The sequence below is a fragment of the Callithrix jacchus genome, chromosome 6 (genome assembly GCF_049354715.1).
Source record: "Callithrix jacchus isolate 240 chromosome 6, calJac240_pri, whole genome shotgun sequence".
In the NCBI taxonomy this organism is placed as follows: domain Eukaryota; kingdom Metazoa; phylum Chordata; class Mammalia; order Primates; family Cebidae; genus Callithrix; species Callithrix jacchus.
This window is the reverse complement of record NC_133507.1, coordinates 92,090,834-92,118,097: the sequence shown is the minus strand read 5'-3', so window position 1 is coordinate 92,118,097 and position 27,264 is coordinate 92,090,834. Positions and strand designations below refer to the sequence as shown.

General features: G+C 38.1%; 1 protein-coding gene, 1 long non-coding RNA gene and 1 pseudogene across 9 annotated transcripts in view; 1 reads left to right on the top strand and 2 right to left on the bottom strand.

Annotated features, from left to right (window-relative positions):
* LOC144576666 (uncharacterized) overlaps window positions 1-27,264 on the bottom strand; it is a 489,614-nt gene that overhangs the window by 226,869 nt on the left and 235,481 nt on the right. The gene's annotated exons all lie outside the window — the stretch shown is intronic.
* On the top strand, window positions 34-21,447 carry LOC118154602 (uncharacterized). The gene is made up of 3 exons (XR_004744701.3): window positions 34-249; window positions 454-584; window positions 21,329-21,447. It is a non-coding gene; the product is annotated as an uncharacterized LOC118154602 (long non-coding RNA).
* LOC100405490 (ADP/ATP translocase 2 pseudogene) lies at window positions 23,655-24,793 on the bottom strand (annotated as a pseudogene).

The following is a 27,264-nucleotide window of genomic DNA, read 5'->3' as shown; positions in this document are numbered from 1 at the left end:
ACCAAATAGAATATGGAACATGAAGAAGCTATTCAGAACCCTTTCTTTCCAGTCTCCCCTCCTCTATTCTCTCATGTACATTGCCTAAACCTCTCAGAGTTTCATCATAACAATGACAGCATTGCCTCCATCATGACCACAAGTATTTTAATCTTCCCTCTTAATTCTATCTATTTAAAGTCCCCTTCTTATTTACTTTTGTGGACTGCTTGGTTCCAAAACAGTGCCTAGAAAAAGTAAAGGTGCATAGTGAGTATTTGGTTACTTGAATTAAAGTTGAAGAAATTGATTTATTCCTTTCATATGTTATACTTCAGAGCCTAGGAAATTTATTTCATGGTTATAAGGTATAGCATACATAATTTTATTAAGTGGCGACTCGGAGATAATGAAACATTTCTTAATATATTTACAATTTACTAATTCTTGGAAAATGTATTATTTGTCACACAGAAGCTCAGGAGGAAAAGTTGGTGAAGAGACTTCAAGGAGAAAAGTGTACAGAACTAAAATTGTGGATACTATTGGCATATGGATTTGCACCTCTTCACTGAACTCAAAGGACACTCCATTCTCCTGGAGAGGTATTTGTAACTCTGGATGGCCAGATAATTGCCTGTTAAATAGTGAATGAAAATTGTCGGGGGGTGAGAGAAAATGCAAGTCATTTACATTCCTCAGGAGAATTTGCAAACTAGTTCTACACCTCAAAGCAGTTTAAAGGAAAGTAGGTTGAAGGGTCATTGAAAAGAGATACAACTGATAAAGGTTGATTAGAATTTCTTGTCATATTAGCCAGTTAATGATGTATTTAAATTATCCTGTAGGCTCTTTCATTATACCTTAATGTTCAGAATTTAACTCTTTTAGTTTGAAAGTCCTGGATGAATTTTTTACATTTGAAGATGAATAATTCAAATATAGGACAGAGAGTACTGCTTAGAGCTACATACAAGATAAAGAGCAAAGGGTGATGTGTTGATGACAAGCTGAAGAAGTTAGCAAAGGTAGGTCCTTCCTCCCAACGGCATTTGAGTTCTGCAGTGGTACAGTTTTTATGATCACTTTTGGCACTGTCTTTGGAAAACAAGCATCTATATACCCTTTTGACACCGTGCTTCTACCTAGAAATCTATTATTAAAAATGCTTAACATGCTCAAAGATAAAAGTACAGGTATTTTTATTACCATATTGTCTATAACAGCAAAATACTGAAAACAAAATAGATTCCTAGCAATATAGGGCAAAGTTAAATTGATTATGGTATAGTCCAAGCAACTAATAGTGTTATATCAAACTCAGCACAGAACAAAAGTATGCCAAATTACAGGGTTTATTGCCTGCGACCACGGAGGACTCACGTCTCTCCAACCCGTGGCCCCGAAAGAAGAGAGACAAGACCTTTTTATATCCGCAAAACCACCTTGGGAGTGGGGATGGAGATGGGAATGAAAGCTGTCAATCACCTCCCAGGCTAAGATGAGGGTGAGGGGATTCAGACATTCCGAGGACCAGTGGATTCAAATCACCTCTGGGAGGAGAGGAGGGTGAGGGGGTTCTGGACATTTCGAGGGCCAGGGGACTATTTGACATTATGATTGTTATTTAAGGGGTTCACAGATGCTAAGATTAGCATTCATTTACATATCGTCTGGGTAGGGGTGGGATCCATAGATTTTCAGTTGCTTGGCGCCAGGATGGAATTATCTGGGGGTGCTTACTCTGGGAAACAAAGGCCAGCAATTCTGTCAGATAAGAGAAGATATGCAGCTTTACCTCTCTTTGCATCCTGCAAATGATCTAGCAGTTTACAGAAACCAAGGTTAGCAGTCCTTGTGAGGAGAATGGTAACATTTTTGTCTTTCATAAGATGGCAGTATACAGGTTCCAACTTACGTTAGCTATATCAATAGTATACAACATACAGAAAAAAACAAGGTGAAAAACTATGCATAAAATATTAAGTGAATAAAATAAGTCACAGAGTAATATATTTTACATATGTTTTAAAACTCCTTTATATGTACATTAAAAAGGTATAAAATTGGCAGTCATGGTGGCTCACGCCAGGGGTCCCAGCTACTTAGAAGGCTGATACGGTTTGGCTGTGTCCCCACCCATAATCTCATCCTGACTTGTAGCTTCCACAATTCCTAGTGTTATGGGAGAGACCCAGTGGGAGATAATTGAATTGTGGGGGCAGTTCCCCCATGCAGTCTGTGATAGTGAATAAGTCTCATGAGATCTGATGGTTTTATAAAGGGAAATCCCTTTCACTTGGTTCTCATTCTCTCTTGCCTGCTGCAATATAAGATGTGCTTCTCGCCTTCTGCTATGATTATGGACTCCCAGCCATGTGGAACTATGAGTCCATTAAAACTCTTTTTCTTTATACCAGTCTCAGGTATGTCTTTATTAGCAGTGTGAAAACAGACTAATACAGAGGCTGAAGTGGGAGGATCACTTGATCCCAGAAGGTCTAGGCTGCGTTGAGCTGAGATCACACCACTGCACTCCAGCCTAGGGACAGAGCGAGTCCTAGTCTCAAAATAAGTGTAGAAGTCATATTCTTTCTTTTTAAATTTAAGTTGTATTTTAAATTCAGGGGTACACATGGAAGTTTGTTACATAGGTAAACTTGTGTCATGGGAGTTTTTTGGTACAGATTACTTCATCACCCAAGTATTAAGCCTAGTACCCATTAGTTATTTTTCCTGATTCTCTCCTTCCGCCTGTTAGAGTAAGCAACTAAACAGACATGGACAGGGCAGGAGAGCCCCCGACACCACCAGGAATGTCAGGTAACCTTTAGGTGATGGTCGGGGGATGGTTAAATGTCTCTCAAAAATAATAATTGGTTGCAGCTGGTACCAGAGAAAGACAGTAGAAGAAACCGGAAACTGCTCATGCCTGTAATCCCAGAACTTTGGGATGCTTGAGGCAGGCAGGTCACAAGGTTGGGAGTTTGAGACTAGCATGTCCAACATGGTGCAACCCTGTCTCTACTACAAAAAATTAGCCGGGCGTGGTGGCGCATGCCTGCAATCCCAGCTACTCGGGAGGTTGAGGCAGGAGAATCGCTTGAACCTGGGAGGTGGAGGTTGCAGTGAGCCGAGATAGTGCCGTTTTACTCCGGCCTGGGTGACAGGGAGAGACTTCATCTCAAAAAAGAGAGAAAAAAACGTAACACTGGTGATTAGTAGCTTCGTAAGATCTCAGGACTTGGGCAAGTGAGCTCGAGTATGCTCGCACTAAGAGGCAAAATGGCAGAGTTTAACTGGTATATGACCTTCCTCTACAAACACTGGACTGGTAAGGGAAGAATGCCTCAAGTGAGCACGTGCACAACTTCAGTGAACACACTGCACATGCAGCTCCTCGCTGGTGCTGGCAGGCTACTGTTCATGCAGATAGCACATCCCAAGGGAAGAATCAGGGAAGAAGGGACATGACCCCCTGGAAGCATGCCAACATGTAAAACACCAATTCAAAGGTGAGACTGTGAACTTGTCTTTCAAGTTGCTTGCTTGGCCTTCTTCCAACTGTATTTCCTTCCTTTTGTTTCTACTCGAGAGCTTTTTAATAAATGTTCACTCCTGCTCTAAAACTTGCCTTGGTCTCTCCTTCTCCCTTATGCCCCTCAGTTGAATTTTTTCTTCTGAGAAGGCAAGAACTGTGGTTACTGCAGACCCATACACATTTGCTGCCGCTAACACTCCCACTATCCACTTTCTGATAGGCCCCAGTGTGTGATGTCCTCTCTGTGTCCATGTGTTCTCATCATTTAGCTCTCACTTATAAGTGAGAACATGTGATATTTGGTTTTCTGTTCCTGCTTTAGTTTGCTAAGAATAATGGCCTCCAGCTCCATTCATGTTCCTGCAAAAGACATGATCTTGTTCTTTTTATGGCTGCATACTTTAAAAGAAAAATGTGTTATCTTATAATAAAAGTTTCAAAAATAGTTTGTTGATGTTTGTCGTTACTTAGTAATCTTGGGTTTAAAGTTGTAACCCATAAAATTTATGGGTACGTTTTCCAAAAATTTAACCCTGAGATTGCCCTACAAAATATAGAGTAAATTCAGATAAGTATTTTTGTTCAACATTCCACGAATATTCAAATGTATACTTCCCATTCTTTATTAATATAATCAGTTATTTAAGAGTCAAGAACATAAGTCACCAATTTATTTAAAATTATGTTTTAGGGCAACTTTGATATAACCTTTGTTATTTTTCTCATTAATCCCTATTTCTGCATTCATAGCGTACTATTTATAATCAAAAATATCATCCGGTACTTTTTGCATTACATTATTACCAGTTACTCAGCTTTTGATGAGCTATAATAGGCAATATCTCTAAAAAATTGTATCCGTGACGTGACTATCAAGTTTTTCAAGATGCCACTTTTACACGTCCCCAGAGATTTTCTCTTTCACAGAGATGTTCTTTCCTTCCTTGAAGTAAATTGGAAGAGGTAGCAAGGTCTCTACATTAGGAAGTATACAGTGTGGTTTCTGCATCAGCATCACTTGGGAACATGTCAGCAGCATCAGTCCTCAGGCCCCACCCAGACCTGCTGGATCCGAAACCTGGAGCGGCAGGACCTAAGGGCCTAGGACTCAGCACTTCATGCTAACAGGCTTTTTAGGTGATTCTGAGCCACAGTCAAGTTTCAGAACCTCTTAGATATAGACCATGATGAGATTTTTTTTTTTTTTTTTTTTGTAAAGGAGATGGTGCTTTCCTATTTGGCTTCCTATTCTGTCAACTAATTATTTCAAAACCTAGAGCTACATGTAAAACTATACTCCTTAAATTGACTCTCCTGTCATCTTCAGCCCCTAAGTACCTCTGTTTTAGAACCTTCAGACTTGTTTTCTTGAATAGCCTCTATCTCCTAATGAGAATCAGAACATTTTGCAAAGTATGAAAACAAAAGATTTATTTAAAAGACATTTAAGCAGATTTTATTATAATTGCATGGTTAACAGTAATATCTTATTTTCTATACTAAGTAGAAATTAAATTTGTGAGGCTTCACACTCACACAAAAATACTAAGAGGGAAAACACTCCATCTTACTTACGTTACTTAAATAAAATTTTGGAACCAAAATATTTACTCTAGATTTAAAAACTTAAAATTAATCCATTATTCTCTCTAAATCCAGAGATGCTGAATAAAACCAAATTAAATCTAAATTTCAAAAAGCATGATCAAACAAGATTTTTATAAATATTACATTAGAAATAAGTTTTTACTACTACCTGCTCACAGAGTCAGTTTGTAATTGTTTCAAATTTAATGAGTGGCTGGAGGCAATCACTATATTTAATTTTCAAGTAACACATCACCAGAAAATGCCTCTGGAAATATCACTTGGTTGGAAGAAATGTTTTTTCTTTAGGAGCACAGTGGAAAGTCAGCACCTACTGAGTGGGAAATACTAATCACTGAATATTTTGTTGTTTTCCTCTCCAATTAGAAACAGTCTAAATAACTTTCTACTTCTTTAGTGTACTATTTGGAAAGAAAATAGAGATTACAAGAAAACTATAAACTTTTGAGAATAATTTCAGCATCAGAGTCTAAAACGGCAGCAAGACACAAAATTCCTCACTTGAATTCTTGGGTTTCACATAAATAAGACTTCAACATTGGACAATATTAAAATTCGGATTCCAAGTCCTACCTCCCATTTGTGTTCTCAGTAATTCCAGTTTAGCAGACCTGAATCAGCGCCCAGTAATTTAACTATGTAATTTAAAAATCTGCATTTTTAGCTAATATACTGAGATGATTCTGATAAGATGGTAAAAAGTCCACGCTTTGAAAAAACTGGCCATTACCTGATGTCTACTTAGCTCACAAGAATTAGAAGCTGTAAGTGTAAGTAGTAGTTGGTAGACTTGAAATGCTAAGATAGGATTTTCAAAACAAATTCTTTTTTGGAACATTAGTTCTGGAATGTTCCAGGATTCATGTGCCAAAAAGTTCTGGGTCAAAAATGTTAAGAAAATGCTTCATTCCAAATATTCCCTTTGGGAATTTGATTCACAAAGTCCACTAACAAATGAAAGGCCCTTGAAGAGTACCTCAATTTTTAAAAGATTTTATATTTTGCGTAACACTTAAATTTCTCTGCAAGAAAAGGTTATTTTTGTCTATAAATTTAGTGACATTTCCCCAGAAGAGTTTTCTTTTTTTTAATATTATTTATTTGTAACAGGTTAGGCTAATCTGTAAAATTCAATCCTGTTGCCCATAGAAAGAAAACATGTATTAAGTAGATGGGTAAAAAAAAATGGTTTTGGGTGTGGACCCAAATCAGGAAGTTTCTATATCTCCCCATTAAAAAAAAAAAAAAAGCAGAACTGGCCAGACGCAGTGGCTCACCCCTGTAATCTCAGCACTTTGGGAGGCCCAGGAGGGCAGATTACCTGATGTCGAGAGTTTGAGATGAGCCTGACCAACATGGAGAAACTCTGTCTCTATTAAAAATATAAAATTAGCTGGATGTGGTGGTGCATGCCTGTAATCCCAGCTACTACGGAGGTATGAGAATCGCTTGAACCCAATAGGTGGAGGGTGCAGTGAGCTGAGATTGCACCACTGCACTCAGCCTGAGCAACAAGAGCAAAACCCCATCTCAAAAAAAATAAATAAATAAGCAGAATTTATATTCTCTTCACTCCATCTCTGCACACCAGAGAATGCAAAGCAGAGCACTCTGGTGAGAGAAGAGCTGCAGCATCAAGAAATTTGTAGATTAAGGGCAGTTAGCACTAATAACTAGTACTTTAGACAAACACAACTCAGTGTGTTATCAAAACATTTTACGTTGACTTCCACAGAATTTATGCAGTTGGGCAAGATTTATCCCCTGCAACTGGAAAACTCCGAAAGCCTGTTCCATTTCTGATCACTCTTTAATGATAGAAGCATTTTGGACTTGGTCTTAATTCAGGAATTTAAAATGTCCAGTCCAGTATATTAACAATTTTTATTATACAATATACATTTATGCTACTGTATATTATATACTATATAATAGCATATATAGAATAAAATTATCATTGTAATAACAGCTTGATCTTCATTCAAAATAAGACTTCACCACAAGCCTGCCTCACCTCCTCATCTATGACTCTTGTCAATGGGAAAAACTGTGTGGAAGCTTCCTTTTTTCTCATTTACCTTATCCTTCAGCTGCTCCTGTGGAGCCTTCAGAGGTTGAAGCACCAAGAAGGAGAGAGGGAAAAAAACAAAAAGAAACATACTTTCTTATTTGAGTAATGCACTGTATCTTACCATCACACGCTGAGCCAGGTGGATGCTTGAAAATCCCTCCTTGTGTTATGGGCATTCCTCTCAATTTCTTGGAGGTGCCTGTGCTATTCCCTCTGACTGAGACTTTCAGGCACTGGGCAATAAACTCTCTCACTCTGGTCTTGCTCCTCTTTCGTGCAGATTTTCAGGTGATCTGTTCCCCTAAGCCTCACTAACTGGAGTCCCATTGGCCTCCTATACGACCATCTTGGATAAAAATCAAAATGGTTCTGGTCTTGCTTGTTTTATTTGGCCTGAATCAGGTTTATAGACTCACCATCTTCTACCTTGGTAAGTCCTGAGAATGGAGACAGATTTCAAAATGATAACATATTTGCTTCTAAAGTAGCTTGCTGGCCTTTCTTGCCCTCTAGATTTTGTGAGCAGATATCAGAACAGTCCACTGTGTCTGCCATCCACCTAACAAGTTCTCCATTTGCCTATGGGAGAGCCTCTTTTAAATTTGAAATCAAGCAGGCAGCCTCCCACATCCTTGGGTGGGTAGGTGGCAGAACTTAAAGCACAGGGCATGCTCTATCCCAAGGAAGATTGCCAAATTAACTTCAGGATATCCAGTTACTTTAGAATTTCAGGTAAACAAATTATTTTTTTAAACCTAAGTATGCCCCGTGCAGTATTTAGAACATAATTATACCAAAAAATAATTTGTTGTTTATCTGTGGAGTGTTTTATCTGACATCAACCAATTCTCCAACCCTCCAGATACCAACAAGGTGTGGCACAATTCAGTTCTTACTGTAAAGTTAGTGCAGACCCCACAGTGAAGTGGTGTCATTGTCTAGGGTAAATACCTGGGGTTTGTCGTCTCACATCAAGATTAAGGACACAGACACACACAAGGAGTAGAGGCTCAATAGGCAAAAAAAAAAAAAAAAGAGAGAGAGAGAAAAAAAAAGAGAATAGTTTTCTCCCTTGTGAGAGAAGGGTTTCCCAAAGCAAAATCCAGCGAGCAGTGGACTGTATTAGATTTATAGGCAGTGTCTGATTTACATAGGGCCCACAGATTGGGCCATCTTGTCTGCTCCTTACTGTACAGGTAGCTTGGCGAAGAGAAGGAAAGATGGAGCCGCCATTTTGAACATGCCTACTCCCAGGTAGTCTTTTCCTTTTGTCACAACTGCAGCATTCACCCATGCAAGCTTCCAGCTTCCTTATCTGTCTGCAGCTCAATTTTACAGGCTGCCCTTTATTAGATAAGAAAATAATATGGGGGCTGCTTTCTATTACAAGGAAAACCTTACCAAGAACTTCCTCACTTGCTGCCTAATAATTTCTCTTTAACTCCTATGTCATCAGCATAAGGTCTCAGGACGACGACGAGACTGCCCCCCACTTCAGATATTAGCCACAAGTCCCAGATTTTCTGTTCTTCTGACTGAATGACTATAAACAGGAGGTTCCTATGGCTACCTCCTCAGGTTCAACAATTTGCAAGAAAGAACTCAGGAAAACAGTCGACTTATGTTAAAGAAAAGCCTTAGACAAATTAAATTTAACAGTGTTTAACAGAGCAAAGAACAATTTGCAAATCAAGCAGCCTTTGACTCAGAATAGGTTCAAACAGACTGCTGCTGTTGCATGACAGGAGAGGATTTATGGACGGAAAAAAATAAAGTGACATACAGAAAACAAAAGTGAGATACAGAAACAGCTAGATTGGTTCGAGCCTAGTTTGAAGAGTCAGACTCTCTTGACTGGCTGAAGCTCAGTGATTGTCACAGAAGTAGTTACAGAATGTTTACGTATCAGGTTACAGTTCACAGCACATGGAGAAAACTTTGGGTCAAACTTAAAATATGCAAGGAATCAGTTTTAGGCTAACCTTGATTTAATTCTTACTTTTACTAGCTTTTATAAAGAATACATCTCTGGAACCGTGAAATGAAAGAGAGGCATGGGGCAAGGTACTGAGTGAGCTCGGAGGTGCAGAGAGCTTCCATACTTTTTGGGTTTGCAATCCTCAGAGCATCTGGATGTGTTCACCAACCCCAAGGCTAATATCAACTCAAAAGTTTTTGTAGCATTTAATCATCCTTCTCCTACCACTTCTAGGAGGTCCAGGGGTGGGATTCAAAGTTTCAGTCTTCTAATCACTTTATCTTCCTGGTGACCAGCCCCATCTTGAGGCTAATAGAGACCCCACCTTCATTACTTCTTTAGACAAACTCAAGATGTGATCAGAAGAGACTTTATTGGAATACCAAAAAACATTCCAATCACTCAGGAAAATTCAAGAGTTTCAGGACCTCTGTGCCAGAAACCAGGGACAAACACTAAATATACTTCTCTCTACCAAAATCTGAAATTCAAATGTAACTGTGTAATCACCCAAGAGGTTCTTCTTGCCTGATGAATGGATAAAACCAATACACTGAAACATGGCAATATGGCAGTAGAGAAAGTGTTTAATTAATACAGGGTTAGGCAAGTAGATTTATTTATTACTCCCTGAGAATTCAGGGAGTAAAATTAGCCTCCCTGAGAATTCAGAGGCTAGGGTTTTAGTGATAATTTGGGGAAGAGGGGGCTAGGGAATGGGTACTGCTGATCATTTGGGGATGAAATCATAGGGATGTAAAAAATGGTCCTCATGTGCTGAGTCAGCCTCTGGGTGGGGGCACAGGATCAGTTGAGTCTAGAGTCACAGGTCCAAGTGGAGATAGTCAGTTGCCTGAATGCAGAAGTCTGAAAAATATCTCAGAGGACTAATCTTATGTTCTACCTAAGATGGTAGGACCTCCTATAGATAAGTGGTGTTATATATAGGAGCAACTGGCAAAGACACAAATCATGTGACCTCAGGTCACATGACTCCTGAGAAGTAGGGGATTATAGAAAAGCAAGCTAGGAAAGAGTGGCTGGTGATCATATAACTATGATCTTAGCACCATTCAGGCCTCTCTGATAAGCCTAGTCTTACAAAGGCAGTTTCATTCTCAGAACAAGGAAGGGGTCAGTTTTAAGGAGGAACTATTATTATCCTTGCTTCAAAGTTAAATTATGAACTAAATTCTTCCTATACTTAGCTTAGCCTATACCCAGGAATGAGCAAGGACAGCCAGACTGTGAGGCTAGAAGCGAAGTTGAGTCAGCCATGCTAGATTTCTCTCACTCTCATATTTTTTGCAAAGGAGGTTTCATCCAGACATCCTGTATTTTTATTTGCTAAGTCCAACAACCTTTACAACAGATAAATCTATTCTCAAATATTTTCCTTCCATAGCCACTATCCAAATATTTTATCCTCTGAAAGTGGCTGATGGTTACAAGAGATGTGAAACCATTTATCTGATTTCTTAGTTCACTCTGCTTGAGCACCTTACTTTGGAGTTTCTAATCTATTGTGTCCTGGCACATACTGGAAACATAATTTAGCAACCTGTCATGCTAACTATTAGCAGTAGGCACTTTGCAGAACACTGGAGATGGCAAATCTTTATAAGAATAGTCTAGTTTTAAGTGAACTTTCAACATTCACACATAGAGGCTGTTTGAAATAGTCATAAGGGCTCTAACACAAAGAATTAGTGTCCAAGCAACAAACAGTCTAGTATGAGGACAGCATAGTACACAAAGAAGTGAATCAGCAGATACTAAAATTTTAAAAAATGGAAATTATAGAGCACACAGAAGCAGTTAGCTAACTCTGTTAGCTATAGCTACAGTTTTCTGTCACTTCCTTAAAGATAAGAAAATTAAAATTAGTATGAGAAGAAACATTGAACCTTTACAATTTTTGCATGTTCATGAAGGTAAGTTTATTTTATCTTAATTGTGAATTGTCTGCCATTTCTAATGAATCTTTTTGTTTGTTTGTTTTCATAAAGAACCAAGTTTTAAAACTCCTGCAGGTATTATTACAGGTATATATCTAGAACCATACATAGCAGTGTAAACCTGCACCCTTTATTATTATCTGGGCTAATTTTAGTTGATGAGTTTTTGAAACAGTTTAAGGACCTCAGGTACCAAGTTGAGGTAATACAGTTAAGATAAACTCTCAGAAAAGATCTAAGAATTCTACCTGTTAGAAAACAGGATTCTCTCGGGGATTATGAAAAGATAATGACCTATACACAGGTTACTTCATATCTTTGCCAAACTTCTTTGGGGATGGTTTTTTAGAAGTGTAACTGCTAGATCCAAGAGTAAGTGCATGTGAATTTTTACTATTGTCAAATTCTACTCCATAGCTGTAGAAATGTATGAGTGTCTGTTTACTCAGTCTTATAATAGACCATATAATAAAACTTGGATTTTTGTTAATCTGATAGGTGAGAAATAGTATCACAGGAGAGTACCAATTTGTGTTTCTCTCATTATATGTGAATTTAAGCATCTTCATATGTATTTAAGGGCAATTTACATTTTTTTCCTTTTATCTAGCTTTGAATCAGGCATAGGCTTTTCTCAATTGTTAGGAGGATTTCTTATATTAGGGTATTAATACTTTGTTTATAAGTAGAAATATTTGCTAGTTTGTCATTTGTCAACAATATTGGATATTTTGAGTTACATGTAAAAAATTTTTGTTACTTCTGATTTTAAAGAAAATTATCCATATGTGTATATAGTTTTCTTGTTTAAACCAAGGACTCTGATCCTTAGAAATTATCCTGGTCTCTGATGTGAAGAATTGGTTGAATCTTTCCCAGTCTTATACCACTGATTTCTACTGAATTAAGATATCTTTTCTTAATTGTTTTCTACTGATGTAAGGTATTTTCTTGATCATACAACAATTTTCATATATACCTGGGTCTCTTTCTGGAATTTTCTATTTGGTTCTGATAAGTATTGGTCTGATAAATGGCATTCATACTCCAATACCACAATGCTTTAATTATAGTGATATTATAAAATGTTATAGCATATTAGGGTCAGTAACTCCTCCCCAGAAACACCCCCCACACTTCTGCCACATTGATTTTGTCATTACCAGAATTTAATAGCTAGTTATTTATGTTTATTTCTTCTTGTAAACTATATAATCAACCACTCTAGTTACAGAAAAAAAATTTTTTTTAATGTAATAGCAAAAACACCTTGAAATAAATTAGGAAAATGGAATTTCTTTAAAATGACGTTTTGTACTAAAAATATATGGCACACCTTTTTCTTTGTTCAAGTCTATTTTTGAAAAAAAGCCAGGGTTTATTTACCTGGTAAATAACAAACAACTCTTCATGAGAACAGGTGTCAACCAGTAAGAGTTCTATTTCTTGACCCAAGTAAGGAGGACACTGGGAGTATTCACCAAAGCATTGTCCTTATTAGGGAAAGTGACAAGAGGGTATCGTGGGGTAACAGATGCGGAGAGGGTGCATCATCGAATATAGAGGACAGGCCCCAGTTGTGCAGATGCAGTGAGTTATCATGCCAGCACATAAGTCGTATGTTGTGCTAATGAAGCCACATCTCTTCCCAGGTAGAAACTTTACGATGGTAATGAGGGAAGTTTACACAGGCTCATCTTTAAGTTGCTAGGCCTGTCAGGAGCTGGTTCCAGCCAACAAAGTGACCACATATTCTATCAGGTAGGGGAAGAACAGGCTGCAGAGAAGGAGGCATAAAATAGGCTGATGGCTCAAACTGATAAAATTTTGATAATCCCAGGAGACTCTCCCTGTCTGCTTGTGCTTTTGTATATTTATGCTGAAAAAATTGTTATCCTTTCCTATTTTAAATAGAATCTTCTCTGCTCTTATATCCTTTAACTAGCTTTTACATATATGAAATTTTTAATTTTGTGTGCGCTTCTGGATAGTAAAGGAAATAACCAACAAAATGAAGAGATAACCCACAGAATGGGAGAGGAAATTTGCAAGCCATCTATCTGATAATGGACTAAGAAGCAGAATATGTAAAAGATCTAAAAATAGGATTTAAAAATGGGCAAAGGATCTGAATAGACATTTCTTAAAAGAAGACAAATGGTGGGGGGAGGATCCAAGATGGCCAAATAGGACTAGCTCTGGAATGCAGTTCCAGAATGAGCCTGTGGCAGCTCAGCAACGCCTCTGCTGGCTGACTGTGACTAGAGTACTCCATGCAGGGCAGGGCATCTATGAAAAAAGGCAGCAGCACAACAGGAACTTATAAATAAAGCCAACCTTCCTAGGACAGAGCACCTGGGAAAACAGGCAGTTATGAGTTCTGCTGCAGCAAACTTAAAACTACCTGCCCAGCATCTCTGCGTGAACAACGGAGCTCCCAGTACAGCACTTGAGATCCTATAAGGGACAGACTGCTTCCTCAAGCAGCTCCCCAAACCCAGTATACCCAAAGAGATACCTCATAAAGGAGAGCTCAGGCCAACATCTGGCAGGTACCATTCTGGGACGAAGATAGCAGAAAAAGAAACTGGCAGCAACCCTCACTGTTCTGCAGCCCCTGCAGGTGATCCCAAGGCAAGCAGGGTCTGGAGTGGACCTCCAGGAGCCCTGCAGCAGAGGGACCTGACTGTTAGAAGGAAAACTAAGAAACGGAAAGAAATAACTTCATCGTCAACAAAAAAGATGTCCACTCAGAGACTCCATTGGAAAATCACCAACTACAAAGACCACAGATAGGTCAAGCCACTAAGATGGGAAGAAACCAGTGCAAAAAGGATGAAAACACCAAAAACCAGAATGCCTTTCCTCCTCCAAGGGATCATAACTCCTCACCAGCTAGGGATCAAAGATGGAGAATGAATCTATGAATTGACCGAAACTGGCTTAAGATGGTGGGTAATAGCAAATTTCTCAGAGCTAAAAGAACATATGCTAACCCAATGCAAACAAACTAGAAACACAGAAAAAAGGTTAGATGAGACACTAACAAGAATAAACAGTTTAGAGAAGAATATAAATGACCTAATGGAGCTGAAAAACACAGCACAAGAACTTCGCGAAGCATACACAAGTTTCAATAGCTGAATTGACGAAGCAGAAGAAAGGATATCAGAGATTGAAGATCAATTCAATGAAATAAAACAAGAAGGTAAGAAAAGAGAAAAAAGAGTGAAAAGGAATGAACAAACCCTCCAGGAAATATGGCATTATGTGAAAAGACCTAATCTACGTTTGATAGGTGTACCTGAATGTAACGGAGGTAATGAATCCAAGCTGGAAAACAGTCTTCAGGATATTATCCAGGAGAACTCCCCTAACCTAGCAAGGCAGGCCAACATTCAAGTCCAGGAAATACAGAGAACACCACAAAGATATTCCTCAAGAAGAGCAACCCTCAGGCACATGATCATTAGATTCACCAGGGTTGAAATGAAGGAAAAAATGCTAAGGGCAGCCAGAGAGAAAGGTCCGGATATCCACAAAGGAAAGCCCATCAGACTCACAGTGGACCTCTTGGCAGAAACCCTACAAGCCAGAGGAGAATGGGGTGGCAATATTCAACATCCTTAAAGAATAGAACTTTCAACCTAGAATTTCATATCTAGTCAATCTAAGCTTCATAAGCAAAGGAGAAAGAAAATTCTTTGCAAACAAGCAATTGCTGAGAGATTTTGTCACCATCAGGCCTGCCTTACAAGAGCTCCTGAAAGAAGCACTAAACAAGGAAAGGAACAACAAGTACCAGCCACTCCAAAAACGTACCAAATGGTAAAGACCATCAACACAATGATAAAACTGTGTCAACTAAGGGCACAACATCCAGCTACCATCAAAATGGCAGGATCAAATTCACACATAACAATATTAACCTTAAATGTAAATGAACTAAATGCCCCAATCAAAAGATACAGGCTGGCAAATTGGACAAAAAGCCAAGACCCAACCGGGTGCTGTTTTCAGGAAACCCATCTCATGTGCAAGGACACAAATAGGCTCAAATAAAGAGATGGTGGAAGATTTATCAAGTAAATGGAGAGCAAAAAAAAAAGCGGGAGTTGCAATCCTCGTCTGTAATAAAATGGACTTTAAACCAACAAAGATCAAAAGAGACAAAGAAGGGCATTACATAACGGTAAAAGAATCAATGCATCAAGAAGAACTAATGATCCTAAATACATATGCACCCAATAAAGGAGGACCTAGGTACATTAAGCAAGTTCTCAATGAAGTACAAAGAGACTTAGACTCCCACACAATAATAATGGGAGACTTTAACACTCCACTGTCAGTATTAGACAGATCAATGAGACAGAAAATTAACCATGATACCCAGGACTTGAACTCAGATCTGGACCAAGGAAATCTAATAGACATCTACAGAAATATCCACCCCCAAATCCACAGAATATACATTCTTCTCAGCACCACATTATACCTACTCTACAATTGACCATATAATTGAAAGTAAATCACTAAGCAAATGCAAAAGAATGGAAATAATAACAAATAGTCTCTCAGACCACAGGGCAATAAAATTGGAACCCAGAATTAAGAAACTAACTCAAAACCACACACTTCATCAATGTCACCTTGATAAACAATGAAATGAAGGCAGAAATAAAGATGTTCTTCGAAACCAACGAGAACGAATACACAACATACCAGAATCTCTGGGACACATTTAAAGCAGTGTCTAGAGGGAAATTTATAGCAATAAATGCCGACCAGAGAAGCAAGGAAAGATTTAAAATTGATACCCTATCATCAAAATTGAAAGAGCTAGAGGAGCAAGATAAAAAAAACTCAAAAGCTGCAGAAGACAAGAGATAACTAAGATGAGAGCCGAACTGAAGGAGATAAAGACACAAAAAACCTTCAAAAAAATTTGTAAATCCAGGAGCTGGTTTTGTGAAAAGATAAACAAAATATACCACTAGACAGATTAATAAAAAAGAAAAGGAAGAAGAATCAAATAAATGCAATAAAAAATGATAAAGGGGATTTCACCACTAACTCCACAGAAATACAGTTACAATCAGAGATTACTACAAATAACTCTAGGCACATAAACCAGTAAACCTGGAAGAAATGGATACATTCCTAGACACTTGCACCCCCCACCCCAAGCCTAAACTAGGAAGAAGTTGAAACCCTGAATAGACTAATAACAAGGGCTGAAGTTAAGGCAGCAATTAATAGCCTACCAACCAAAAAAGTCCAGGTCCAGACAGGTTCATAGCTGAATTCTACCAGACGTACAAAGAGGAACTGGTACCATTCCTTCTGAGACTATTCCAAACTATACAAAAAGAGGGAATCCTTCCCAAATCATTTTATGAGACCAAGATCATCCTGATACCAAAACCCAGCAGAGACTCAACAAAAAAAGAAAACTTCAGGCCACTATCCAGGATGAACATAGATGCAAAAATCTTCAATAAAATACTGGCTAACTGACTGCAACAGCACATCAAAAACTTACCCATCACTATTAAGTAGGCTTCATTACTGGGGTGCAAGGCTGGTTTAACATATGCAAATCTACAAACACAATCCACCACATAAACAGAACCAAAGACAAAAACCACATGATTATCTCAATAGATGCAGAGAAGGCCTTTGGCAAAATTCAACAGCCCTTTATGCTAAAAACTCTCAATAAACTAGGTATCAAAGGAACATATCTCAAGACAATAAAAGCTATTTACGACAAACCCACAGCCAATATCATACTGAATGAGCAAAAACTGGAAGCATTCCCTTTGAAATCTGGCACTAGACAAAGATGCCCTCTCTCACCACTCCTATTCAATATAGTATTGGAAGTTCTAGCCAGAGCAATCAGGCAAGAAAAAAAATTAAGGGTATTCAATTAGCAAAAGAGGAAGTCAAACTGTCTCTATTTGCAGATGACATGATTGAATATTTGGAAGACCCTATCATCTCAGCCCAAAATCTCCTTAAACTGATAAGCAACTTCAGCAAAGTCTCAGGACACAAAATCAATGTGCAGAAATCACAAGCGTTTCTATACACCAATAACAGACTAACAGAGAGCCAAATCATGAGCAAACTCCCATTCACAGTTGCTACAAAAATAATAAAATACCTAGGAATACAAGTAACAAAGGTTGTAAAGGACCTCTTCAAGGAGAACTATAAACCAATGCTCAAGGAAATAATAAAGGACATAAACAGATGGAGAAACATACCATACTCATGGTTAGGAAGAATCAGTATCTTGAAAATGGCCATACTGCCCAAAGTAATTTATAGATTCAACACAATCCCAATCAAACTACCAATGACTTTCTTCACAGAAATGGAAAAAAACACCTTAAACTTCATATGGAACCAAAAGAGTGCCAGCATAGTCAAGACAATCCTAAGCAAAAAGAACAAAGACAGAGGCATCACACTACCTGATTTCAAACTATACTACAAGCCTGCAGTAATCAACATAGCAGGGTACTGGTACCAAAATAGAGATATAGATTAATGGAACAGAGCAGAGGCTCTGGAGGTAGTGCCACACATGTACAACTATCTGATCTTTGATAAACCTGACAAAAACAATCAATGGGGAAAGGATTCCCTGTTTAATCAATGGTGTTGGGAAACTGGCTATCAGTGTGCAGAAAGCAGAAATTGGACCCCTTCCTGACACCTTACACTAAAATTAACTCCAGATGGATTAAAGACTTAAATGTAAGACCTAACACCATAAAAAACTCTAGAAGAAAACCTAGGCAAAACCATTCAGGACTTAGGCATAGGCAAGGACTTCATGATTAACACACCAAAAGCATTGGCAACAAAAGCTAAAATAGACAAATCAGACCTAATTAAACTCCAGAGCTTCTGTACAGCTAAAGAATCAGTGATTTGAGTGATTCAGCAACCAACAGAATGGGAAAAAATTTTTTGCAATCTACCCATCTGACAAAGGGCTAATATTCAGAATCTACAAAGAACTAAAACAGGTTTACAAGAAAAAAAAAACAAACAAACCCATCCAAAAGTGGGTGAAGGATATGAACAAACACTTTCAAAAGAAGACATATATGAGGCCAACAAACGTAAGAAAAAATTCTTATCATCATGGGTCATTAGAGAAATGCAAATGAAAACTACATTGAGATACCATCTCACGCCAGTTCGAATGGTGATCATTAAAAAATCCAGAGACAACAGATGCTAGAGAGGATGTGGAGAAATAGGAACATTTTTACACTGTTGGTGGGAGTGTCAACTAGTTAAAAAACTAGTTCAACCATTGTGGAAGACAGTGTGGCGCTTTCTCAAAGACCTAGAAACAGAAATTCCATTTGACCCAGCAATCCCATTACTGGGTATATACCCAAAGGATTATAAATTATTCTATTATAAAGACACATGCACGTGTATGTGCATAGCAGCACTGTTTACAATCGCAAAGACCTAAAACCAACCCAAATGCTCATCGATGATAGACTGAACAAGGAAAATGTGGCACATATACATCATGGAATACTATGCAGCCATAAAAAATGATGAGTTTGTGTCCTTTGTAGGGACATGGATGAATCTGGAAACTAATTCTCAGCAAACTGACATAAGAACAGAAAATCAAACACCAAATGTTCTCACTTATAAGCGAGTGATGAACAATGAGAACACATGGACACAGGGAGGAGAGTATCACAGATGGGGGTCTGTTTAGGGGAGCCAAGAGAGGGACAGCAGTCGGGTGGGGAGGTCGGGGAGGGATAACATGAGGAGAAATGCCAGATGTAGGTGATGAGGGAATGGGGGCAGCGAACAACATTGCCAGGTGCGTACCTATGCAACAATCCTGCATGTACGCCCATGTAACCCAGATTCTAAAGTACAATAAAGAAAAAAAAAGAAGACAAACGACAAGCAAGTTTATGAAAAGGTACTCAACATCACTGATCATCAGAGAAATGCAAATCAAAACCACAATGAGGTCTCATCATACTTCAGTTAAAATGGCTTTTATTAAAAAGACAGGCAATAACAAATGTCAGTGAGTATACAGAGAAAAGGGAACTCATACACTGTTGGTGAGAACATACATATAGTACAACCATTATGGAGAATGCTTTGGAGATTCTTCAAAACACTAAAAATAGAGCTACCATATGATCCCCAATCCCACTGCTAGGTATGTACCCCAATAAAAGGAAATTGGTATGTCAAGGAGATATCTGCACTCCCACGTTTGTTGCAGCACTGTAAACAACAGCCAAGATTGGGAAGCAACCTAAGTGTCCTCCACTTAGGTATATATACACAGTGGATTACTATTCAGCCATAGTAATATGGTTATATTACAAATGGTATATATACACAATGGATTATTATTCAGCCATAAAAAAAGAATGAGATCCTCTCATTTGCAGCAACATGGCTGGAATTGAAGGACATCATGTAAAGTAAAATAAGTCAGGAACAGAAAGACAAACTTTGCATGTTCTCACTTATTTCTGGGAGTTAAAAATTAAAACAATTGACCTCTTGGAGATAGAGAGTAGAACAGTTACCCGAGGCTGAGAGGGTAGTGGGATGGGGGGAAGTGGGGATGGTTAATGAGTACAAAAATATAGTTAGAATGAATAAGAACTAGTATTTGATAGCACAATAGGGAGACTACAGTCAACAGTAATTTATTGCATATTTTAAAATAACTAAAAGCGTGTAATTGGATTGTTTGTAACACAAAGAAAGGATAAATGTTTGAGGATAAATGTTTGATGGATTCGCTATTTACTCTGATTGATTATTACACATTGTATGCTTTTATCAAAATATCTCATGTATTCCATAAATATATACGCCTACTATGTATCCAAAATTAAAAAAAATAATAATAAACTGGCCGAATAGGCCTGGCGTGGTGGCTCATGCCTGTAATCCCAGCACTTTGGGAGGCCGAGGCGGGCAGATCACAAGGTCAGGAAATCGAGACCATTCTGGCCAACACGGTGAAACCCCGTCTCTGCTAAAAATACAAAAAATTAGCTGGACGTGGTGGTGTGTGCCTGTAATTCCAGCTACTCGGGAGGCTGAGGCAGGAGAATCGCTTGAACCAGGGAGTTGCAGGTTGCAGTGAGCTGAGATTGCATCACTGCATTCCAGCCTGTTGACAGAGTGAGACTCCATCTCAAAATAAACAGACAAACAAACTGGTATTTGACCAAACAATTAGATACCATAGCCTAGCCAAGTTTACACACAATTAGTCTGCAGACTTGGATTAAGACATTTTGCTCTAGAGATACTACATTTGCTTCTGACAGTCTCTTGGGGACATTACACTAATCAGAGACCTACTCAAACCCAACTCAATTCTTAAGATTGTCTAGACTATGCATGATATTAAACTTCAGGTTGCAATTCCATGACATGCCTTGTGTAATTCTTGTTGACCCTCACTCAGAGCTTGTAGTTCTTTAAAATTCCAGCTAACTGGGCATATAGTTGTCTCTTAAACCTCTTACTTCTGCTAATCCTGGGCTTTGATTTTTTTTCCCACTTGCCTTCCTAAATTATCAAACTCAATTTAGAGGAAACACAAATGCAGGTCAAAAGTAGCTTTGGTGTTTCTTAAATTCTCTTCAATGTTTTAAAATAATATATTATTGAGATTTTTTTTGTAAAGTTTTTGAGGGAGAAATTATTAAAATAATCTAGGGGACATTGCTTCTAGAAGCTAAACCTAAAATTTTCCACTTTTCCGATGCAGCATGGAAGTTCAAACAAAACTTCCTCCTTATCAAAATATAATTAAAATATTAAAAACTGATGGAAGATTCTCCTTAAATACAGAATAACAACATCTGCACAGTGAAATTAAAAAAGGAAAAGAGTAGTTTGTGGTCAAGTAAATTTGGGAAATGTTGCAACAAACTTTTTTTTTTTTCAGATTTCTCTTAACTTTGTATAATATTTCTGCCTATGTAGAGGAGAAGTGCGTACTTTGCTGCGCTTTTTGAACTTATTTTACCATGAAATTCCTTTTTTACATGAAGCATCTCCAAGGACATGGAGCATCTGCAAGGTGTTACATACCATATACTTAAAGTTGCTTGAAAATAATAGTAATAGCTGTATTTTTCTCTTGTCCTAAGGTGGAGGTGCCTGCTCTTACCAGCTGAGTTCTGCTCTATCCGCAATGGTGGCTAGAGTGCCATATTCAAGAAGGTAAGAAGCACAGAAGAGCTAGCAGGAGGGCTGCTCTGCACGTGCATAGGAGGAACAGGAGCAGGTTCACACCTAGGTGAAGAACTTCCCCAGGTCCTTGTGCTTCTCTGTCCTACTAGACATCTGGGGCCTTGTGATTCTTGTCAAAATCTGTGAGAGTTTGCTCACACAGGCCCTGCACACTCTCCTCTGTGAGGAGGGTCTCACACCTACACCGAGGGTCAGGTAAAAAGACTGTCTAGGAGCCCCACTTCCAGTGAGCCCAGCTAGATAGCTCACTTTCACAGAACCAAACTTTTCACTGTTGGGTAGTTAAGTGAGTTTCTTCAAAGAGCCTCTACATTGCTATTTCGGAAACTGCTTAATTTTAAGTAATTCAGTTCCTAAATTTCATTTAATAGAGAACATATTTCATGCTCGAATCTAAATTGCATATCAATAAGTCATAGTCTGTTTCCTGCCCACCCCAGGATTTCATTATCTATAAGTTTTATCACTGGGACCATTTCCAAACACGAACCAAAGAGTTTTTATTATTAGTAGGGCTGAGCATCATTTTGTGTTTGCTGGTTTTCTTTTTAGTCATTGTGATTCTAAAGGCCATTTTAATCAATTTCTAAAACCCACTTAACCTGGTTCTAATTGATTAACGCATTTCCTCTCCATGTTTTAAGCATTTTCTTTACTCTTGCTTTTCAGAAAAATAAATGTGTGTGCATGTATGTGTCTATATACCTTTTAATCATTAATGTTACTTGGAAAATGTTAAATTAACTAAAGTGAATGTGTAAAATTAATTGGGTGAAAATGTAACTTGATTGCAATATTGAGATTTTCTTCTTTTTTTTTTTGAGACAGAGTCTCACTCTGTCACCCAGGCTGGAGTACAGGGCACAATCTTGGCTCACTGCAACCTGTGCCTCCCAGGATCAAGCAATTCTCCTGCCTCAGCCTCCTAAGTAGCTGGGATTATAGGTGCATGCCAACACATCTGGATAATTTTTGTATTTTTAGTAGAGACAGGGTTTCACCAGGAGTTCAGGCTGGTCTCGAACTCCTTACCTTGTGATCGGCCCGCCTCAGCATCCCAAAGTGCTGGAATTACAGGCATGAGACACCGCACCCGGCCAATTATTGAGATTTTCTCTAGGGATGAACAGGTCCCTCTGTTCAAGTCTTTAATTCCCCTTTTTACACTTTCGTGGTCCCATGCAACTGCTACACATGGCTTAATTATACTCAGTCTTTTGAACTTCCTGGAGTGATGCTACATTTAGTTGCCAATATTATTTCTGCTTTCTGTTCTCATGGTTTCTCAGTCAGGCAATCAAATCATCTGAAAATGCCACTTGGCCTTTGTTTCTGTATTTTACAATTTTGTCTAAAGGTATTGCTTATTTTTCTCTATCAGTCATAAATATTAGTGGGAACAGTGGCTTCCTTGTCTTTTATCTAATGGCAGTGAGAAAAGAGTATGCCAGTGCAAGCTGAGGTTCTCCTTTCTCTGAGATCTATCTGATAAATAATGTTACAGAGTTACACAAATGCTACCCGTTTTTATAAGTCTTGAATCAATATAAAATGCTGAATTTTAGAAAATATCTTTTTTTGCATCTTTTCAGATGAGCATGTATTTTTTCCTCTGACATTCTAAATATTACCTCTTTATATTCTTGTAAAATACCACACTCAAGTCATGACCTAGCAAACCATCTCAGTTTTAGGCTCCTTCTTTAGGAGACTTGATCAACAGAACCCAGTAGCATTTTAAGAATAACTTAGTTCCTAAATTAAAATTGTGGAATTTAGAAATGATAGGGTCAACTTCCCAGTGGTATTTCTTCACTGAGTATGAGGTTTTGATAGGTAATGATATATGGCCTTATCAGTGCAAGAAAGTGTTCTTCTATTTGTATGTTGCTGTATTCTTTTAAAAATAATGATTGAATGTTGGATTATGTCAAATACTTTTCTGTATTTATTAAGATGAGCATTATTATTGTCTTTTTTCTATTAATATGATGTTTTACAATAATTTATTCTTGGATGTTAAATAATCACTGCATTTGTAAAATAATTCCACAAGGTTGCCGTGTATAATTCATTTTATATGTTACTTTATTCAGTTTTCTAGTGTTTTTAGAGAACGTCTCTGTCTGCACCCATCAGGAGATAATTGGTGGTTGTCTTAATTTCTTCTTTTTTTTTTTTTAGATATTTTTATTTCTCCAAATTTGATATTTATCAGGAGTGACTGAAATAAAAAATATATTTGAGTCCCATCATCATCATGGAAATGGCTTTAAGAGAAAACTGGTCAGATGAATATTATTGCTTCCCATTTTCAACCAGTAAATAGTTGCCACAGATAAATTGACAGCCAGGAGTCTGTCAAGAATGCTCAAGATATGTTATATAATACAACATGCCTGTTCACGGGGGGAACATTCCCAGGAAATAACTTATGTGTACTTCTTGATTTCATCATACAAGACAAGTACAAAAGCACCACCCATGCCTTGGAGAACATTGGACCATGCACCCTTGAAGAGAGCTTTGCCTCCTTCATCACGAGCAATCTTCCTCCAGCAGTCAAGTGTGCCTGTGTACATGATGTCAGTTCCTTTGTGCCCCGACTGCATCATCATGCTGCGGCGAACAGTGTCAAATGGATAGGAAGTCAACCCAGCAACAGCAGTGACAGTTTGTGCGATCATCCAGCTGATAACGATGTGAGTGTTCTTGGGATCTGGAAGCATTCCCTTTGCAGTGTCATAGATACCGAAGTAGGCAGCTCGGTAGATGATAATACCCTGCACAGACACATTAAAGCCTTGGTACAGGCCCTTAATCCCATCAGATTTGTAGATCTTAACCAGGCAGTCGCGGAGGCCTTGGAATTCCCTTTCAGCTCCAGCTTTACCCACATCTGCTGCTAGACGGGTACGGGCAAAATCAAGAGGGTACACAAAACACAACGATGTGGCCCCAGCAGCACCGCCTGATGCCAGATTCCCTGCAAAGTAGCGCCAAAACTGGGTCCTCTTGTCCACACCACCCAGGAAGATCTGCTTGTATTTATCTTTGAAGGCGAAGTTAAGGGCCTGGGTGGGGAAGTATCTGATGACATTAGCCAGGTTACCGCGCCAGAAGGACAGGACTCCCTGCTCCTTGGGAATACGGACCACGCAGTCTATAATACCCTTGTATTGCTTATCTGCAGTGATCTGCTTGCTGGCATGCTGTACCTGCAGCAGCAGCTTGACCCGCTCGATGGGCGCTACCGCCATCTTGGAGATGGCTGCGGCCACTCCACCTGCCAGGAAGTCCTTGGCGAAGGACACAGCGGCATCTGTCATGTTGAAAGGAAAGAGGAGGCAGGCTTGCTGCAGGACGGGACCAGGCCAGGAACCGGCTTTGACTCCGGGGCTGCGGGGTGTCTTAATTTCTTAAGACACTTTTGTCTGGATATCTTATCATGCTAATACTGGCCTCATGGAATAAACTGGGAAATATTCTCTCTTAATAGTGAAAAACTGAATCGTTAGTGAAGGATTGGTATTAGTTATTCATTAAATACTTGCTCAAATTCACAAGTTTTTAAAAATTAATAAGCACTAATTTTGGAGGACATGACTGTAAAAGTTTGTGATAATTTATTTTCCTAATTTTGTATGCATCTAATTTTGTCAACTTTTAGCTGTTAAATACCTTTTGCTCTTTTTATATGATCATCAATTGTTATCTTTTTATAAATTAAAAAATACTACTTATTAAAAGATTAAAAGGCTATTAATAACACTATTTGTGCATCATTGATGCTAAACTGATTTTTTTCTCTTTTCAGACTGATCTTTAAAGACCCTAAGAAGTCTTGATTAGATCGGATTTTAAGGAAAATGTTGGCTCACAACATCTCTTAGTGGTCTTCTATGAAGTCCCTACAGATTCTATCAGGACTCCTATTTTGATATTCACTACTCTCCAAGGTAGTAGTAACACACAAATATGAACTCTGGGTGGGAAAAGTCTGAGGTAGCTTAGTTTAGATAAGGTAAATGTGGGGAGACAAAAATTCAATGAGAGTTTTTGCAAGTTGAATTCTAAGTAAACTTTGTGAATCATTTGAATTGAAATGTGGCCTTACTTCACTCTGTAGTTACCAGAATTAGCCCTAAAACAGCTCGTTAGCACTACTTGACACTTTGTTAAATATTCAGTATAAATTCCTACTTTAATAGACAGGGTTTTCATTCTAATTAGTTTCCACTAGTGTAGCATTCTTTCCAGAAGGAATGTCATTGTGGTTGGGATTATGGATTGATTTATCAAGTAATGAAGGTTACTAACAAAAGACCATCCCAGTTTACATAATCTCTCTCCATACTTCCAATTCAGAACATCAAATAAGTTTACCTTCTCCATCTTATTTGCAATTATTTTCTCAAATTGCATTTTGTCCAAAAAAAAAAAAAAAAAACCACTATGTTATTCATACTTCTCTTACCTAACCCTGGATTATATTTCAGAATGATGATAATCAGCAGGCTTTAGAAAACAGTATATTTATAGCAACATGGTACCCAACTCAATTAGGTAATATCAAAGATGAATTGAAATATCTATGTTCTTTCTCTTGATCCAGACAATTTTCTTCATGATCTGATTTACAGATGGAATTACAGAAAGAATTACATGGCTTGATGACTTTTTAAAATGATTATTGAGCTCTTCAGATATTTATTGGTTTCTCTGGATCAATTATCCACATTTATAAAGTGCTATATCTAATTAACCAATCTATTTCACTTACACTTTTTAAATTGCCCCATTGTTGGTCAAATTATGTTTGATAGCACCAGACTCCATTAAACAAAATAATTTTATTTCTAAGTAGGTTTCCTTAAAGCTGTTTCTCTGATTATATATGACAACTTCAACAGACTAAAGCCACTGTACAGACTGGAGCTGCCATAGTCATTTTCTATATTATGGAATCAGTCTCTATTCTTTATAAATATGGATCATAGCAAAAGTTAAGACTTGCTTTGCTACAGCATGGTAAACTCAAGTGAGTAGCAAAACAATAATATTGAGAGTTGAATACATGATGAAAACCTTGAAAATCCAGATTATTTAATAATAGAATCTTAGAATTAAATGAGATAATTTATGTTAGAATTAAATTAGATAATCACATTAGTGAATCATGCCGCAGCCTTGACCTCCTGGGCTCGAGCAATCCTTCCACCTCAGTTTCTGGAGTAGCTGGTATTACAGCTGGCCAGTTTTTCTATTTTTTATAGAGACAGGGTCTCAGTGTGTTGCCTGGGTTGTTCTCAAACCCCTGGCTTCAAGCTATTCTTCCACCTTGACCTCCCAAAATGCTGGGATTACAGGTGGGAGCCACCACACCTGGACCCATTTTTCATTTAAACAAGTTTGATAATATAAAAAATCACTTGCTTATAGGGAATCCCATAATATTTCAAAGCATCAGAGAGGTATCACATCCTCACAGGTGAGCTGGAGACTTCAGAGCCTGACTTCGTAGGTTCAAATTCCATCTCTACTCTTTCCTGACGGGAAAGAAGGGCACATTTCATAACATACGGGTAATTCAATTTTGTGATGTATAAAGTGGATTTCTGTAAACATTAAATTAGTGAGAAGTTATTATTAAAACATTATTTTAGGCAGATAGAGAGGAAAAGGGGCCCTTGGAAAGTTTTTGTTTCTTTTTAAAGCAGCTCCAGAAATGTTTTTTGTCTTAAAAAAAGGGCAGGCTCCTAGGGGTGGCAACCTTTGATATGCAAATGCAAACCATTAGAAACTGGGTCCACCCAACATGACGATTCCACCA